This window comes from Nycticebus coucang, chromosome 7 (genome assembly GCF_027406575.1).
Source record: "Nycticebus coucang isolate mNycCou1 chromosome 7, mNycCou1.pri, whole genome shotgun sequence".
NCBI lineage: Eukaryota > Metazoa > Chordata > Mammalia > Primates > Lorisidae > Nycticebus > Nycticebus coucang.
In genome coordinates, this window is record NC_069786.1 from 51,975,870 (window position 1) to 51,993,795 (window position 17,926).

Here is a 17,926-nt window from a genome sequence, read left to right on the forward strand (position 1 = left end):
GACAAAGTGAGACTATGTCTTTTAAAAAAAAAAATATATATATATATAGTGAATTAATATTAGAAATGTTTTACATTAATAAAACATGTGTTTATTATTATGTATTATGATATGTACATTTGCAGAGGTATGGACTTTTTTCTGGGATTCCACACATTTATCTAAATATGATTAAGTGTGGAGTCATTTGTATCATTGTTCCTGCCTCGTGCTATGTCGGTGGAAAACTCTTGGTTTCCCTAGTGAGGATAAGGGGAATATCTTCACAGCATCCTCTTTTTAAGTCAAGTTTGACAAGAAATATGAGTGTTTTGGATACCAATTAACATTTATATCCTGGTTTCCACCATTTTAGAAGTTTATAACATGGTAAGAAAATCTTAGAATTGGATGGGAGCAGCATGAGGTGGTAGTACCTTTAAGAGTTAAACCTCTGACTCTAAAGGAAAAGTTGTAGCTATCTTTTTACTCTTAATGTGCCTCTAATCAGGTAGGCCTAGTCAGAGTAGCAAAGAAAATATTGAGAGAAAGTATTTCATTGTGGTGCAATTGCCTTTCCCTCGTTGCCCTTTTTTCAATAAAGGGAAAAGTTCTATATCCTTTCTTTACCTAGAATGAGTGAAAAAGAAAATCACTGGCTGCCAATGAGCTTGCCGTGCCAACCTCTTGGCAGTCAGTGCCTAGAGAGCCCGGCCTCGTATGTAGTCTACAATTGACAAGACTGCTGCTTATCAGAGTATGTCACACGGATGACCTGGAGAACATGTCTGTAAGACTACTTGTGTCCCAGAGAGCATTATTCTTTTAATTATTCAGAATTTAGGTTCCATTGTGGGACATAGAGATGTCAAATGAAGTGATTTAAGTATTAAGAAAGGATATTTTTGTCTCCTAAAACTTCAGATGCTGACAGCTCACTGCTGGCATGGTGGCAATACAGCTATTTAGGGGTCACACTGTTCCCATCTGCCCCAGTGGCCTTCCTCTTTAAATTTCAACCTTACTTTGCAGCTAGATTCAGCCACTAGACTAAGTTCTAGTTATTGGGATGTTAGGGAAATGGGGCTTTCAACTTCTGGGATGGGTCCTTAAAGGAAGGAAATGTCCCTTTTCTGCCACACTATGACTTAGCCTTATGGTCATATGTCCAGCTAAAAGTCAGAAGATTTATTATCATAAAAGGGAGAACAGATATTAGATACAAGCAGTAATCCTCAGCATAGTCTTAGAAAACATGTCTTCTGACTTGGGATCCCAAGTTAATGGTGAGATGACCTTGGCTTGACCTCCACTTTCAACCTCTCTTCCTGTGTGAAGTTGAGCTGCTATAATGTTCTGATTGTTTCTTCCCTTAACACTCCAGGTGAGGTTCCATTATAGAATTTGCCATGTACCGCAGTTTGTCTTTGCATCCCCAGTGTTGGTGCAGCACCCACACAGCGTCAGCACTCCCATCCACATTCACAGTTGTTGGCTCCTTCTTAACAGTATTTCCCTATCTCTGTGACAACTCTTTGCTCCTTTCCTTCTCCATTCACGGGAAACCATCATATTTCATCATCTTTTTCCTTTTTCACATCAATTACACTGTCTGTACAAGTAGCTTCTTACTGTCACGTGAATTCCATTTCATTGTTAACACCTTTCATTTCATACCCCCCCTTTCAAAATACATTTTACGTATAAAATCACCTTTTTAACTGTAAAATTAAGTGATTTTTAGTAAGTTTACTAATTTATGCAACCATCATCACAATCCAGATGTAAAATATTTTCATTATCCCAGTAGAATCCCTTTTGCTCATTTTCCCTTAAACATGGTTTTTACCAATCTTCCATATGAAATTGAGAGCCAGAATATATTATATGCCTATTGTGAACCCAGTGAATGCTTAGCGCTTTGTGGGAATTCATATAAAATAGAATACAATACCTAATCTCAGGAGGCTGAACTAGTTGCCAAAATAAGACCTCAGTCACTGACCTCTGTGAGAAAATGTGTGTCTTATTCCCAGCTTTCATGAATGGGCTAATGCTATAAGACTATGGAAACTCCTCTAGTTGAGCAAATCATCTAAAAATGAAAACATTACATAAAGATAGAATATGTTTACATTTTCTATAAAGATAGCTATTTTTTTCTCCTTTAAGTCTTAAAATACCCTTTCTTAAACTGACCATTGATAGTTTCCAGATGTGTGGGCTTTTTATAACATCTCTTTCCTCTTAAATGTCATCTTAAATATTGTGTTAATCTATTTTCTGCTGCTATAACAGAATACCACAGACCAGGTAATCTATAAAGAAAAGAGATTTATTTTGTTCACAGTCCTGCAGACTAGGAAGCCCAAGACCATGGCACTGGTACCCAGCAAGGGTCACCCCAAGGCAGAAGATGGAAAATAGAAATGAAACACAGAGAAAAATGGAGCCAAACTTATTCTCTTATCAGGAGCCCATTTCCTCAATAACTAATCCCCTCTAAGACAACAGTATTAATCCATTCACAAGGACAAAGACCTCAGGATGTAATCACTTCTTAAAGGCCTACTTACTGCTGTTTCAATGGCAAATAAGTTTCCAACACATGAACTTTCAGAGAACATGTTCAAACCTTAGCAAATATGTTTCCCTTTATTTGTACCAAGCATGCAAATTATATATTTGCCTCTTTCCAAGTAGGATCTAACTTACTGTTCAATAAGTACTGATAATTCTAAATGAAAATTATGATCACTATAATTTTTCACTTTGTGGTACTTATTGAAAAGACTAATGTTTATTAACTTTCTCTGAATCAAAGGTAACCAGTAGGGGGTTTTTTTGGCCCTTGAGTTGTTATTAATGATAATTAACTGCAGTTATGAAGAATTACTAATAGTTATGACCCTAAGGTACAAAATAATGTATTTCAAAAATCTGCTAGTTCCCTTAGGTATTCAGTAAGGCAATCCAGTTTTGTTTTGTTTTGTTTTTCATCCAAGAAGCCTGTAAATTGTGGGCATTCCTGGATGCCAAGATTACTCTTCTCCCACCTATCACCTTATCTCTTCTTGAGCCCTTTTCATGGGCAAGAAATCAGAAGGGACACCCCACTCAAGGAATGCATTCATGTAATATGTTTATGGGGTGGAGAACACAGAATCTATAAGGTTAAGAAATGTTTGTTCTTAGCACTTGAATACTTGCCTCCACCTGTTTCATTTATGAAAAACAGGAAGGAGAAGGTAGAGTGAGTATGCTTCTTTAACCTAAATGTGGAAACAGCCTAAATGCCCACCAACCCAGGAATGGATTAACAAGCTGTGGTATATGTATACCATGGAATACTATACAGCCATTAAAAAAATGGAGACTTTACATCCTTCGTATTAACCTGGATGGAAGTGGAAGACATTATTCTTAGTAAAGCATCACAAGAATGGAGAAGCATGAATCCTATGTACTCAATTTTGATATGAGGACAATTAATGACAATTAAGGTTATTGGGGGAGAAAGCAGAAAGAGGGATGGAGGGAGGGGGTAGGGCCCTGGTGTGTGTCACACTTTCTGGGGGCAAGACATGATTGCAAGAGGGACTTTACCTAACAATTGCAATCAGTGTAACTGGCTTATTGTACCCTCAATGAATCCCCAACAATAAAAAAAAAAAAAAAAGAATAACTCCTGAGTATGTGGAGCTCTGGGCAAAGATCTTCCACTTTCAGAATTATAGCAGTCTCTAGTACTCATTCACTGAGTAAAGAATTTGGGAAAGAACGCTCTCAAATTCAGTGGTTCTCTAACTTGGCTGCCTATTAGAACCACCTGGGAAGGCTTTCAAAAATCCCATGCCCAGGCCAGCCCCAGATGAGTCCAATTAAATCAGATATTTGGGAATTAGACCCAAGTTTCAGAATTTTTTTATTTGTTTTGTTTTTAATTTTTTTCTTTCAGGTTATTGTGAGGGTACAAACAACCAGGTTGTATTAGCCTCTGTTTTGTTTTATTTTTAAGGCAGAGCCTTGCCCTGTTGCCTAGGCTGGAGAGTAGTCACTTGATCATAGCTCACCTGCAGCCTTGAACTCATGGGCTCAAGTGATCCTCCCACCTCAACCTTCTGAGTAGTTGGGACTACAGGCATCTGCCATCAAGCCCAGATAATTTTTACAAATTTTTTGGTAGAAATCAGGTCTTACTTGTTGCCTAGGATGATCAGGAACTCCTGACTTTATGTGATCTCCTGCCTCAGCCTCTCAAAGTGCTGGAATTGCAGGCCTGAGCCACAATACAGGCTAGCATCAGTATTTTTTAAAAGCTTGCTAGGTGCTTCTACAGTGCAGTCATCGCTAAGAACTGGCTTATTAAAGGGCATCTCTTATGAATGTGCAAGTAGTTCTCAAACAGTGATTCTCAGTCTTAGCTGCACATTGGAATCACCAGAAAGCTTAAAAAGATATGACTGTGAAAAAGAAAAAAAAATATGATTGTGGAGTAAGTATTTGTTAAGTGGTACAAATTTCATTCGTAAGATGAGTTCTGCAGATCTAATGTATAATGTGGAGGGTGATGAATGTGTTAATTAATTTGATTGTGGTAAGCATTATGCAATGTATAACAATATGAAATCATCACATTGTATACTTTGTATCAAATCTTTGTCATTTAAAAAATTTTTTTTTAGAAACATGGTGATGCCTGGACCTACCCCTAGAGATCTTGATATAATTGTTCTGAGTCTGGACTCAAGCAAGCATCAGCATTTTTCAAAGCCTTCCCCAACGATTCTAATGTGCAGTCAAAAGTAGGAACCACAGTAGAAACTGAGAATAAACATTGTGGTTCATAGCCAGCTCTGAGGGAAGCATGCTCAACGTCTGCTGGACAAAGAGTGTCAAGAGCAGAAGCAAGAAATGTGAAAACAGTGCCAGAGACGCACACGTCACCTCCTTTAAAAAGGGGCCTAAAGTCAATCCTTGTGAACAGTGTGTGTGTGTGTGTATGGATGGATGTGTGATGTTTGTAACACAGAGAGACTGAGAAGAAGGGAAATTTTTCTCCAACCAAGAGAAATGTGGGGAACATAGACGAAAGAACTGGATTTTTAAATATTCTATGATTTGTGATATTTGGTCAGTCTCTACATCTTTGAGCAGAGATGAATTCAAGAAGTTTTCCTGGCACGGTGCCTGTGGCTCAAGAGGCTAAGGCGCCAGCCACATACACCTGAGCTGGCAGGTTCGAATCCAGCCCGGGCCCACCAAACAAATGGATGCAACCAAAAAATAGCTGGATGTTGTGGCAGTGGGAGGTGGAGGCAGGAGAATTGCTTGAGCTCAGGAGTTGGAGGTTGCTGTGAGCTGTGATGCTACAGCACTGTACCCGTGGCAACAGCTTGAGGCTCTGTCCCAAAAAAATAAATAAATAAAAAGAAGTTTTTCTGAAAAAGCCCTCACCCCCAAAGTGCACCTTCTGTTTCACCTCTCTTGTCAACCACAGTGTCTGAAAAAGTTAAGAGCCTTTCTTTTTTGTTAAACCAGTCCAGTAGAACAATTTCACATCATCTGTTAGGTTTTGGACCACTAAGTCAACTTGACATCCTCTGTTGATTTTAAAGATCAGCTTCATTTTCTTTATCAAATACACCCACATATACCCTGGGCTCTTGGAATAGGAGTGAGCATTTAAGAGGAGACTTCTTTGGGCTGAAATTTCAGAAGTACCTGAGAAAGAAGTCCCAAAAGGGAAGGCTTCAGGTGATGGAGAAATAGGTCAGGATATGAGGAAGTAGGTCCTAAAGAGGATGACAAAGTGAGGTATAGTTGTAATTTGCACTGGTAAAAACCTTGGGCTGGAGAAGCGGCTCTGTCCCAGTTGCCCAGTTTAGAATTCATTCAAAGTGAACGTGTTCCAGTGTTGCACCTTCTTTTGGAGGATTGGAGCAGAGCTCTTTGATGAATGTCCACTGATGGGATGCTTTTGGTTGTTGTTTTTTAGTGTTTTTTCTTTTGGACACCTGTATTATAGTTGAATAAGATTAGCCTATAACCTGTTCTAGTTAAAACCAATATTTGATTATGAGACATTGTTTGTTTGAAATCACTACAAGCAATCACAATAATTTATTTATTTTTAATACAGAAGTTAATTATGAAGTTTGTGGTGTACCAGAGTGATGTTGAAATTTCTGCTTTCTGATCCAGATTTTGGCCTGCCAACCAAATGGTCATTTATCAGGAGTGCTCTGTACAACTGAAGGGAGTGGAAATTTTAGGCCTCATTGTGCTGCCTGTTGGGTCAGCTCCCCTGACCACAGACTTCTGTCCTGCTTCTATTAGGATGTCTGACGCTTCCATCGCCCACCGGGATGATATAAGTTTAAACTGCACCGGGAAGGGTCAAACACACCTCATCTGACTACAGTGCAAGTAAGCTCATCCATTTACCCAGTACTCAACCAACTGGAGACAGGCAGTTTTTGAGAGAACAGGACTCAAGGTACGTCTTTTAATTTCGAGCTGGGAGTGCGATTAGTGGTTAGAGAATGTTCAGAGGACATTAAAGGAGATGTTCATTACATTATTGTCACCACTCATTAACTACTAAGACTGGCCCAAGGTGTAAATACAAACGGAGAGAAAAATCTATGTTGAGCAAGTCTCCAGCTCTGATTTCATCATTTGTGTATGATTAAGCTACATAGAAAAGTGGGAGTGTCATTTTTTTTCTTTTCAGTTTGAGCCCCATGAAAATGACGAGCAAATTGCGAGATCATTTTTATTTGCAAGGGGTGACCTGGCTATAACCCCTACATAACCCAGTTATGGGATGCGGCGTGAAAACGTCGTTTTCCTGAGATGTGGGTTTTTTCGGGGTAGGGATTAAAGGTGTTCAGGTAAATCCATAAAGTTTTTCTGTGCGAACTGGTCTCCAACGCTCTGCTCCAGGAATGAGGTTCCTAGGGCACCAGAGACAACCCTTGCGGAGCTGCACGTGTGCTGGGCCCGCCTGGGGGTCAGCATCTCCGTGCTCCGTGGAGGTGGTGCGATTCCGCAGCCAAGCCAGGGGCCGGCACTGGCTGAACGGGATCTCAGGCGCCTGCGCGGTAAGAGACTTCGGCTTGGGCAGGCGCCAGTCTGCTCCGAGTCCCGCCCATCTAGCCCCGCGGGGCCCATTACCGCCCCTCCCTCCCGACTTATCCTATCTCGGGCTCCGGACTCCCGGCTGGAGAGAGCTCGGGAGTGTTCGCTGGCTGATCGCTGAGCTGCCGGCTCATAGCGCCCGCTCCCCATACACCACAGAAGTAGCTTAAGGAGCGAGAAGGAAAGGAACATATTTCAGAAACACCTATCAGAAAAAACTCTTGAAATATTTACTACAGAAGTTTGACTAGAGCCAAGTAGACTGAATGAGTATCTATACCAGGAAACGGTTTTCGGCTGGGGGATGTAGCTCAGTGGTAGAGCGCGCGCTTCGCATGTGTGAGGTCCCGGGTTCAATCCCCGGCATCTCCAAACGGCCACGTTTCTGTTTTTACTATCCTTGCACTGAACACCTTTAAAGTCCTGTACTTACCTTTTGCTCAAATGTAGGGCGCCCAAGAAAATCTAAAGGAAGACCTGAATAAACCAGAGAAGCAGAGGGAAACAGCTTTTCTGATTACTAGAAGTGAAACAGGAATTAGATTTGATTAATGTTTTTTCATTTGTATGGGGCCAACGTTGAGGTGTTATTGAACTTTGCGGCGCCTGCGAGACGGATTTAAGGAAGAGAAAAGAAAATGCCAGAATTGCATTGGCCGGGAATCGAACCCGGGCCTCCCGCGTGGCAGGCGAGAATTCTACCACTGAACCACCAATGCTTACGTTTAAATTTTCTTTTCATTCAATACTAGAAGACGTTTCTGTATGAGTGTTAATGTTTCTGTTAATAAGTAAGTTTAAATTTAGAAAAATTAATAGGATTATTGAATAATTATAACATAATATTGGAACAACATTAACAATTAGAAAAATTCTCATCATATTAACTTCTGTTGAACCTGATGAAGAGACTCTTCTGAAACTCTCTTGGTGAAGGAGGCAAATGATTTTACCGTGTCTGTGCAGTCACACAATCTCTTTGCACCCTTAGATAAAGAATCCCTTCCTTATTTTTCTGTTATCATTTTACCAAATCAAACAAATAGATGATAGAGATTTCTTAGGAATTGGGAGTAGGTATGAAGGAACAGAAATTTGACCCAAACTTACTCAAAAGTATAATTTGGAAATTGGAACTGTAAGATCTGCATGGGAACTTTGAAACACAAGTGACCCAAATTCTCTAAAATGACCCTCCTTCTTTTGTGAATGACTTGATCTGGGGACCCCTTTTCAATTATAATTTTTCACCCTTACGTTCCATGGAAAGTGAAATTGCCAATTATACAAAAGAAATGTATGACAGGGAGAAAGAGGGAAGGAAACAAATTTATGGAAATGATGATAAATATCAGATAGAAGGCTATAGTATAGGCACCACTGGCTGTTTACCTCTGGGAGGGCAATTCTCAACAATTTCCAAGATCTTTGACCGCCTCGAGAGGATTTGGGGGAAAATATATGAGAAAATAATAACTAATGCATAGCAGTTACTATTGCCACGTGCCAGGCTATATAAATACATTACACATGGACTTTAACCTAGTGAGGTAGATATTATTATTACCACAAATTAAAAAATGAGAAAACTTAGAGACAAGATTGGAATGCACAGTAATATGTTTGAAGTCTGGGCATTTAGCCCCGGTCATGTTCTGCCTACAACAGAATAAATCACTGTGTACTTGCACCTGAAATACTGCATGAAGTTTAGTACATTATATATTAAGAATAGTAGAATGGAGTCAGAGAAAGATCATAAATAGCGACTGAAAAAAAGGTAAGGACTTGTACATTAAGATTTATTTTTACTGACTTTTTAGTGTAAGGCTAAAGAGCAAAATCTGAAGACAAATACATTACAGAATTATAAAGACAGAAGATATGAAAGGATTGGGGAAATCAGGACGTCTAAACTACAATCCTAAGTAACATGTGCAGAACAAAGTCAAATCATTTTGCTTCTTCTAACCTTAATTTGTTTTTTCAAATGAGGGAACAAAGGAGTTTTAAATTTTCATTCTGAGGAAATCTAGCTTACCAGGGGCACCTCAGGGTTATTGGCTTTTGAGGCCTCACTTTCTTTTCCTGCCCCCTCAATTCTACCAAATCATGTTTAAACTCCCTACTTACTTGCATTTTTCTGTTAGGTTACAAGTTTGACATAAAAATACTTTGAAAAGTCCTGAACTAAATAATCTTAGATCCTTTAGATTTCTGAAATGTTATGATTCAAAATAAAAAGTCTGAAAGAAATTCAAAACATAAAGAAACACTAAAAAATAGTTTAAAATAGATGGAGGTAATCAAATAAAATATATGGTCTTATGACAGACATTGTCAGTGGCTTGCTTAAAGAGACAAATGTGGTACACTAAGCCAGTTATTCCATTATCCTTTTTTTTTTTTTTTTGTAGAGACAGAGGCCTCACACAGGTCACAGGCCTGTGGCCTCACACAGTTCACAGCAACCTCCAACTCCTGGGCTTAAGCAATTCTCTTGCCTCAGCCTCCCGAGTAGCTGGGACTACAGGCGCCCGCCACAACGCCCGTCTATTTTTTGGTTGCAGTTTGGCCGGGGCGGGGTTTGAACCCGCCACCCTCAGCATATGGGGCCGGCGCCCCACCAACTGAGCCACAGGCGCTGCTCCCCCCCCCCCCCATTATCCTTTTTAAACATTGATCTGAAATGGATCTGGGAGAGGTATAGTCAACTACAGATTTCTGGGGAAAATGGTACAGAGGATCTTTTTTGCCCCTTCTTTTCTCCTTATTTGAGGGTATAATGTTTGGAGACTATTTTGTGACTGAAAGGGACCCTGCAGAAAGAAATAGAAAGAGACACTATACCATCCTGGGATATTCTTCACCTAGACTTATTTATTGTTTAAGCCTGTGGTCCCCAACCCCAGAGGCCTCTTCCTGGTACCTGCGGTAGAATGTTAGAAACCAGTCACACAGCATCCTGAGCTCTGCCTCCTGTCCACCGACCCCTCCCTGTCCCGGTCGGTGAGTGAATTGCCCTCCATGAAACTGTTCCCTGGTACCAAAAAGGTTAGGGACCCCTGGTTTAAGCACTTATGAATTGGGCACTTTGTTTAAAAAAAGCTAAAAGCATTCGAGGAGTGTGTGGGGGGGGGTGGTTGGAGGGGTGTCCAGCAGTTGACTTCAACTCTCTGGTATAAGAAACCTTCTGTACAGAATCAATACCTTGAGATATGGGTGAGGCTAACTTGCCTCTTCATCACAAACAGCTCTAGTCAAATATTTCCCACTGTACTTAATTTAGAGATGGGTATGTGACCATGACAGGCACAATTGGAGCTTTTACCAAAGCTAGCTTACCAGAGCTGTAGGTAAAGAGTACTTTCTGCTGGGGTGAGCAAACAGGTTGAATATATGGCTTGGATTGCTGACGGCCATCCTGCTTGTCCAGAAGAGAGAAGCAAAGCCATCTCTAATATGACATTGAGCCCCCTGAAGCAATGGTGCCTGGCTAGAACAAATTCTGGATTTTGTATTTATATGGGTCAATAATGTGTCCTTAAATAATAATTAGCTTTTAAAGTAGTTAAGAGTCATATTTGTATTACTCGAATCTGAACAGCACAAATTGAGAAGCTATTTTATCCCAAACATAGTAATTTTCGGGAACTCATTACCTCAGTATGAGATCTAGGCTGAAAATATTGAAGTTTAGGAAAAGTTTAGGGAAATCAGGCTGAAAATATTAAAGTTTAGGAAAAGTTTAGAGAAATCAGTGATAAAACCATAAAAAACGTTTTTAAAGTACATTTCTAGCTTGTTGGCATAAAGTTGATTCTACAGCAAAGAAGTTACCAAGTGTTTGAAGGGATACTGTGGCAGCAGCGTGCCGAAGATGTGCTAAGCAGAGAAACCAAAGATAGGGAGATCTACTCATCAGGTGGTTAGAATGGCGTGAGAGGCAAGAGGTCCCTGAACCAGGGTGAAGGCTTTTCTGCCTTCGTGAGATTCGTGGCAAGACAGGAGAAAGAAAACTAAACCTAGCCAACTAGCTTCCGTGATGGGGAGATTCCTGGTGTAATGTGTAGGGAAGTCTGGAGGAGAAAAGACTGAAAGCAAAGGGATGGAGTAAAGTTTTCACCTTCGGAAAATTTGACTTTGAGGTAAATACAGGGAGGTGCGTGCTAGACAGTGGGATGTAGACTTGGAGAAATCAAGGCTCCAGAAGGGGATCTGGACATCAACTAAGAGGTGAGATACATAAATGTAGCAGTGCAAGAAGTCACACAGAAGGAAGAGTGCTAAGGATAGAGCCTTGGCAAGGTCCATTTTAGGGTTTAGGGAGTGGCGGAAGTTGGAGAGGAGACGTGGAAAAGCAAGGCAGTGGTGTGTGGTGGAGTCTCTGGAGGCAGGCAGAGCCCTCCCCCAGCCTTGCTAATTCTGATACACACAATATGACAAACTCATGTGTTGCTGTGTTTCATAGATATGCTGTGCAGAGATCCTGTTTCACATCAGAAATGCGGTAGGAGTCAGTGATTTCATTATCAGTCTGCTCAAGCATGGAAAGATCACAGCGTGGCCAACAATGCCTTCTGGGTGGCACATACTAACACTTTCTCTGCCCTGCACCCATGCTCACATGAGGGGCCCCTATTGAAGTTGGCAAAGAGGAAGAAAGTGCATGAGTGTTACCAGATGTCACCCAATTTCCTTTCTAGCCCCAGCCCCCCAAGTAGCTGGGACTACAAGTATCCACCACAACGCCCAGCTATTTTTTTTTTTTTTTTTTTTGGTTATAGTTGTCCTTGTTGTTTAGCAGGCCTGGGCTGGGTTCCAACCCACCAGCTCTGGTGTACGTGGCTGGCACCCTAGCCGCTGAGCTACAGGTGACGAGCCCACCCCATTTTCTTCCTTAGGCAACCCTGGCCATGTGACAGCCCAGTGAGACAGACTGGGGCTTTCACTCAAGGCCTCCAGTCCCTGGCTGGGCTTGGCTCACCATGGAAATGTAACCAGGTTTTTATCATCTCGAGAAAGTAAACCATTCAGATACAGAAATAGTTCATATAATACAGTCACTAAAGCAATGCCTTTTTTTTTTTTTAACTTGTGAGCGATCGTATTGATTTAATACACACAGCTTATTTCTGTCCCAGGTTACAAACTAGCCCTAGGGAAATGGTGAAGCCAGTCATTTGGATTGCCCTTTACTGGCTGGGAATTAAATCATTACTTATTCCATTTTCGAATCACAAGTAGTACCCTAAGGCCTACTTTCCTAAGGATTAAAATCAAGGCATGGAAATGAAGAATCCAGGTGTAATTCTCAGATGCATGCAGATGTTGAGAATGCAGCAATTTTTCCTGGAAAGCTGTCACTGCAAAATCACCCTGCTTACAGTATGCTCATTCCTAGTCCTCAAGCATGTCCAATTAGTCAACCAATCTGATTTCCCCCCTTTTAAAGTGGCATAGACTCTTGTTTTTCCTCCTCCTGCCATTCTCTCTTTCTGATTTCAATCGACCCTAAGTTACCTGGGCAAGCTCAGATTTCCTCTGCCAGCCAGCATGCTGCTCCTGGTTGAGTTTTCTCCTCCCCTCTCTACTCTCTGTTCCCCTCCCTTTCTTTCTTCTTCATCTTTGAATATTCAATCATTCCTTTATTGTAGGTTCCAAGCTGAACTGATTTCAAATCTATATAGAATCCCTCAGGTGAAGGAAATATGGGTGTGAATTCTTTATCCTTCTGATACCACTCTCAGTAGAGTATTTATTCAAATAGTCTTGAGTTGTGCTTGGCAGAAGTGGCTACCTCCTTTCCCATAGTCTCTCTCTTTTCTTCTTCCCAAGTCATTTGGTCTTTTAAAATATATTTTTTTCCATAAGTATCTCATGCATATGATACAAAATTCAAAAAGTATAAAAGACTATGCCTTTTATTTTCTTTTTAAATCTAAGAATATTATGGGGGTACAAATGCTTTGGTTATATGAGCTGCTTTTGTACAGTGTGAGTTAAAGTTACAAATGTGCCCCTCATCGGGTGGTGCCTGTGGTGGGTTCAAACTGGCCTCGGCCAAAAAAATAAAAAACTGCAACAAACAAATGTGCCCCTCATAGAAATAGTATGCACTGAAGGCTCACATCTGTGGGGCTAGCACTCTAGGAGGCTGAGGCAGGAGGATCACTTGAGGTTAAGAGTTTGAGACCATCCTCAGCAAGAGCAAGACCCCATCTCTGGGCAAGGTAGAGCTCACCCATAGTCCCAGCTACTTGGAAAGCTGAAGCAGAAGGATCACTTGACACCAGGAGTTTGAGGTTGCAGGGAGCTATAATGAAGCCACTGTACTCTATCCAGGGCAACAGAATAAAACCCTGTTTTGGAAAAAGAAAAAAATAAAAGGAATGTATGCTTTGAAAAGAATGTCTTCATTTCATTCCACCCCAGTTCCTGGGTTTCCTTTCCTGTAGGCAACCAGCATTATAAGTTTCTTGTGTTTCCCTGTTCAGATATTTGGAAGCAAATACAAACATTGCAATTTGTTTTTTTGTTTGTTTTCTTTTATTTTATTATTTTTTCTTTGTTGCCCTCCGTGGAGTACTGTGGTGTCATAGCTCACAGCAACCTCAAACTCTTGGGCTCAAGCAATCCTCTTGTCTCAGCCTCCTGGGTAGCTGGAACTACAGTTTCTGGCCACAGCACCTGGCTATTTTTAGAGACAGGGTCTTGCTCTTGCTCAGGCTGGTCTTGAACTCCTCAGTTTAAGCAATCCACCTGCCTGGGCCTCCCAAAGTGCTAGGATTACAGGTGTGAGCCATCATGCCCAGCCTTCATTGCGATTTATTTTCAAACTTACACCCTGTTGTGCTCAAAGCCTTTCTTTTGCTTTATTTTTTTTTTCCAGAAAAAAATTATCCTGGAAATTATTTTTTCTAAGTACACATGACCTCTTTCTTTTTAATGGCCTAATGTACACTTTTTAATCTGCCCTTTATGGGTTAAGAATTAAAACATTATTTTTTCTATCTCACAATCACAAGAGTGCCCCAAGGTCAACTTTCCTAAGAATTAGCATCGAGGCATACAAGCAAAGAATCCAGCTGTAATTACAAGGTGCATGAAGATGGTGAGAAAGTCCTTTGCATGGAGGTATCACAATTACCTGAACTAGTTTCTTTGTAGAGGACATTTTGGCTGTTTCTTCCGCTCTTTTGCTAATAGGAACAATGCCACAATGATTACTTTGATCCCATTTTGCTCATGTATCAGGACAAATCTCTAGAAGTGGAATTGTTAAGTCAAAGAATGGATAAGTTTTAAATTTTGGTAAGTATACAAAATTTATTCCCAGAGAGGTTGTTTGTTTGTTTTTTACATTGCTTTCATTAAATTGCTCTTTTGCTCCCAAACTTTAGTGGATCCTAATTCCACCTACATTTTCTAAACTTTGGTAGACCCAAGGCAGGCTTCACGGACCTTGCACTTATTTAATCCTCTGCTGTCACCAAGTTGTAATTCTTAAGCGCTCCAACAGGTGGTCACACATCATCTTCTTGCATTGGGTCCTGCAAATTATCTATCTGGTCCCAGCCGGACTTTCTAGACTTTCTAAGTTCCAGACTGTTTTCCTTGATACAGCTTTACCTGGTTGCTGCTTTCTGTCACTCACACAACACAGCATGCTTGTTCCTCGTGATAATGGCTTTGTTCCAGCTGCTTCAGGACATTTCCAGTTTTTCTCTTTGCATCTTTCAAAGGATAGTTGCAGCTTTATCTACACTCAACTATGGTAATTACCCTTTATTTCCCTTTTTCTGTTTGGGTTCAAAGCACTGCCTCTTCATTCTGCAGTTTGCTGCTTATCAGTTCTGGTTCTGCCCTTACAATCTGTTCAGTGATAGGTGAGTCATTTATTTTCTCTGGATCTCAGTATCTTTGAGTGTAAAATGAAAATATTGTTGAAGATGACCAAGATTGTTCTCAGCACTAATAATCTGTGAGCTTTTCCTATCATTTTAAAATATGACTAGTTTGAGGTTTTAGAGAAAGTACGCAAGGTTGAGTAAGCTATAAACACATAGTGCTAAAAGAGGTCTCAACAGCACCACCTGAGAGGTTGTTAGAAATGCAGACTGTCAGGCTCCATCTGGGATTAATTGAATCAGAAGCTGCATTTACCAAGATCCCAAGGGGATTTATGTGCTGATACAGTTTAGGAAGCCCTGGCCTGGAGGGTGTAGCAAAGAGAAGAGATCAGAAAGGCAGGTGGCCATCTGTCCTTGAAGAATCTTGGCTGCTGGACAAAGTTTGGGTGGGGCCAAATAGGCTACGGGAAGCCCTTGCAGATTTTTAAGCCAGGGAGTGTCTTGTTCATACTTGGGATTCATAGAGGGGCTTTAAGGAGGAGTTCAGGGCAATAGGCAGAGATTGGAGACTCTGTCCCTTACTGCTTCGTGGCCTTAGGCAAGTAGCTTAGTCTCTAAGGTGCAGGGTCCTCACCTGCAAATTGAAACTAAACTCACTCCTCTTGCTGGGCTGCTGTAAAGGTTGAGACCTGTCCCGGAACAAAGGAGCATCTCTTGTTGGTGTCAACAGATGCTGATCAGTGTAGGCTACAGGGTGACCACAGTAGTCCAGGAAGCCATGGGCATGCTGAAAATTAGATTTTTATTAGGAAAAAAGGGTAAAACCTGGAAAAAAAAATTGCAAACCACAGGAAGTAAAGAGCTTACAGAGCAAAATTTGTGTTCCTGACCATTCAAGTCCTGCCACAGAATGACTCAGGACTATTGGCCACTGCTTTCTGCCCACCTTTACTCCTTAGAGCAGGCGTCCTCAAACTGCTACCCATGGGCCACATGAAGCCATGTGAATTGTATTTGTTCCCATTTTGTTTTTTACTTCAAAATAAGATATGTGCAGTGTGCACAGAAATTTGTTCATAGTTTTGTTTTGTTTTTTAACTATAGTCCGGCCCTCCAATGGTCTGAGGGACAATGAATTGGCCCTCTGTTTAAAAAGTTTGAGGATGCCTGCCTTAGAGGATCAGGAGGAGTGGCTTGAGTATCAACAGTCCTACATAAGGCACCTGCATCTCTGGCTGGAGGGAGCCTGGAGTGAGCACAAATCCAAGTCTTCCCAGAAGCAGATTTATAAAGAACCGGAGGCCTGTGAGGAAGGGCCAGGTGTGGGCATGCATGGCCCATTTGTGGTCCCGGGCAGGACTGGCTTCTCAACTGTGGCTCTGGTTCTTCTTCATATGGCCCTGTGGGGAGAGCCTCCCCTGGGCCCCACATACTTGCAGATGTGTCTATGGCCTCAGATTTCCTCCCCTCACCCCAGCACACACCTCCCGCTCTCTGCATTGATCATATTTAGGCAGGTGGGTTCTACCAAAAAAGAAAAAAAAAGTCTTAGCAAGGTGAAATGGAATAGATTTGGTTTGAAAAGATGTTTTCTCACTAAATTTCATAAACATTTCCAAAGAAATTCAAGTTTACAGGAAACCAGTGTTACTTTATACTTACTAAACTACTCAATATTATAAAGCTGGACAATGCCAAGTAGGCTGGGACGTGGGATGTGTCCCCTTGTGCACTGATGGTGGGCATGCAGATAGCTTTCTGGAACAGCAGCTGGTATAGCTTGGGAAAGTTAATTTACATGTAACTGTGACCTAACATTTCTATTTGGGTGTTTGTTGTAAACAAATTCTTATGTAGATCAACAAAAGGCTGTGTACAAGGATGTTCATCATAGTGTTATTTGTGCAAACAACCGGAGTGTCCTCCAACGGACGAGAACAGGCGAATCATGGTGGTGTACATCAGGAACTTGTATGCAGCACACAGAAGGAGCAGATTAAATGCACCATGGAGCAACATGGTTGCTCTCAAAAACATGATACCTCTATAAATACAAAATGAGGTATGACAATGCAATTAACACAGGTTTAAATTTTGCACACAATACGTTTTGTAAGGTCACATACAAATGAAAGGAAGAATGTTAAGTACCCTCTAATGATGGCTTGGGAAGAGGCAAAGGGAATGGAATAGGGAAATGGCGGTAAAAATGAATAAATATGGAAACAAAATAACAGAGAGGCTGTGGCCTAATGATAACAATGTGTCATGAACAGAGGATGGCCTGTGGTTAACTCAACTCTGTGCAAATAAATGAGCACCCCTGCAGTGGAGGAAAATGACAAAAAGTAAAGCATACATATTATAAAAATGCAAACAGGGCGGCGCCTGAGGCTCAGTGTGTAGGACCCCGGCCCCATATAGCGAGGGTGGTGGGTTCGAACTCAGCCCTGGCCAAACTGCAACAACAAAAAAATAGCCGGGTGTTCTGGTGGGTGCCTATTGTCCCAGCTACTCAGGAGGCTTAGGCAAGAGAATCGCTTAAGCCCAGGAGTTGGAGGTTGCTGTGAGCTGTGATGACACAGCACTCTACTGAGGGCAATAAAGTGAAACTCTGTCTCTAAAAAAATAATGATAATAATAATAATAGTAATAATGCAAATAGCACAAAAATGTATAAAATCAAAAGTAAAAGTCTCCTTTCATTCTAATATCCTCTTCCTCATTTTCTAGATTCAGATCATAAAGTTATCAGCCATTCATTCATAACATCTTATTTAGTTTCTCTCTCTCTCTCTCTCTCTATCTCTCTCTCTCTCTCTCTCTCTCTCTCTCGTATTGCCTCATAGCTCTTGTTATAATAATACCAGAGTCCCTCACAATAAGGTCATAGCTTAACTTGACCTGTTGCTGTTTGATGGACTCTATTTAGTAGAATGTTTCTCATTTCC

The 17,926-nt window shown here is 41.1% G+C and overlaps 2 non-coding genes across 2 annotated transcripts; one reads left to right on the forward strand and one right to left on the reverse strand.

Moving 5' to 3' along the window:
* The first annotated feature begins 7,422 nt into the window (after positions 1-7,422).
* TRNAA-CGC (transfer RNA alanine (anticodon CGC)) lies at positions 7,423-7,494 on the forward strand. Its single transcript has one exon. It is a non-coding gene; the product is annotated as a tRNA-Ala (tRNA).
* Positions 7,495-7,770: 276 nt separating this feature from the next.
* Positions 7,771-7,841, reverse strand: TRNAG-GCC (transfer RNA glycine (anticodon GCC)). Its single transcript has one exon. It is a non-coding gene; the product is annotated as a tRNA-Gly (tRNA).
* Positions 7,842-17,926: the final 10,085 nt, after the last annotated feature.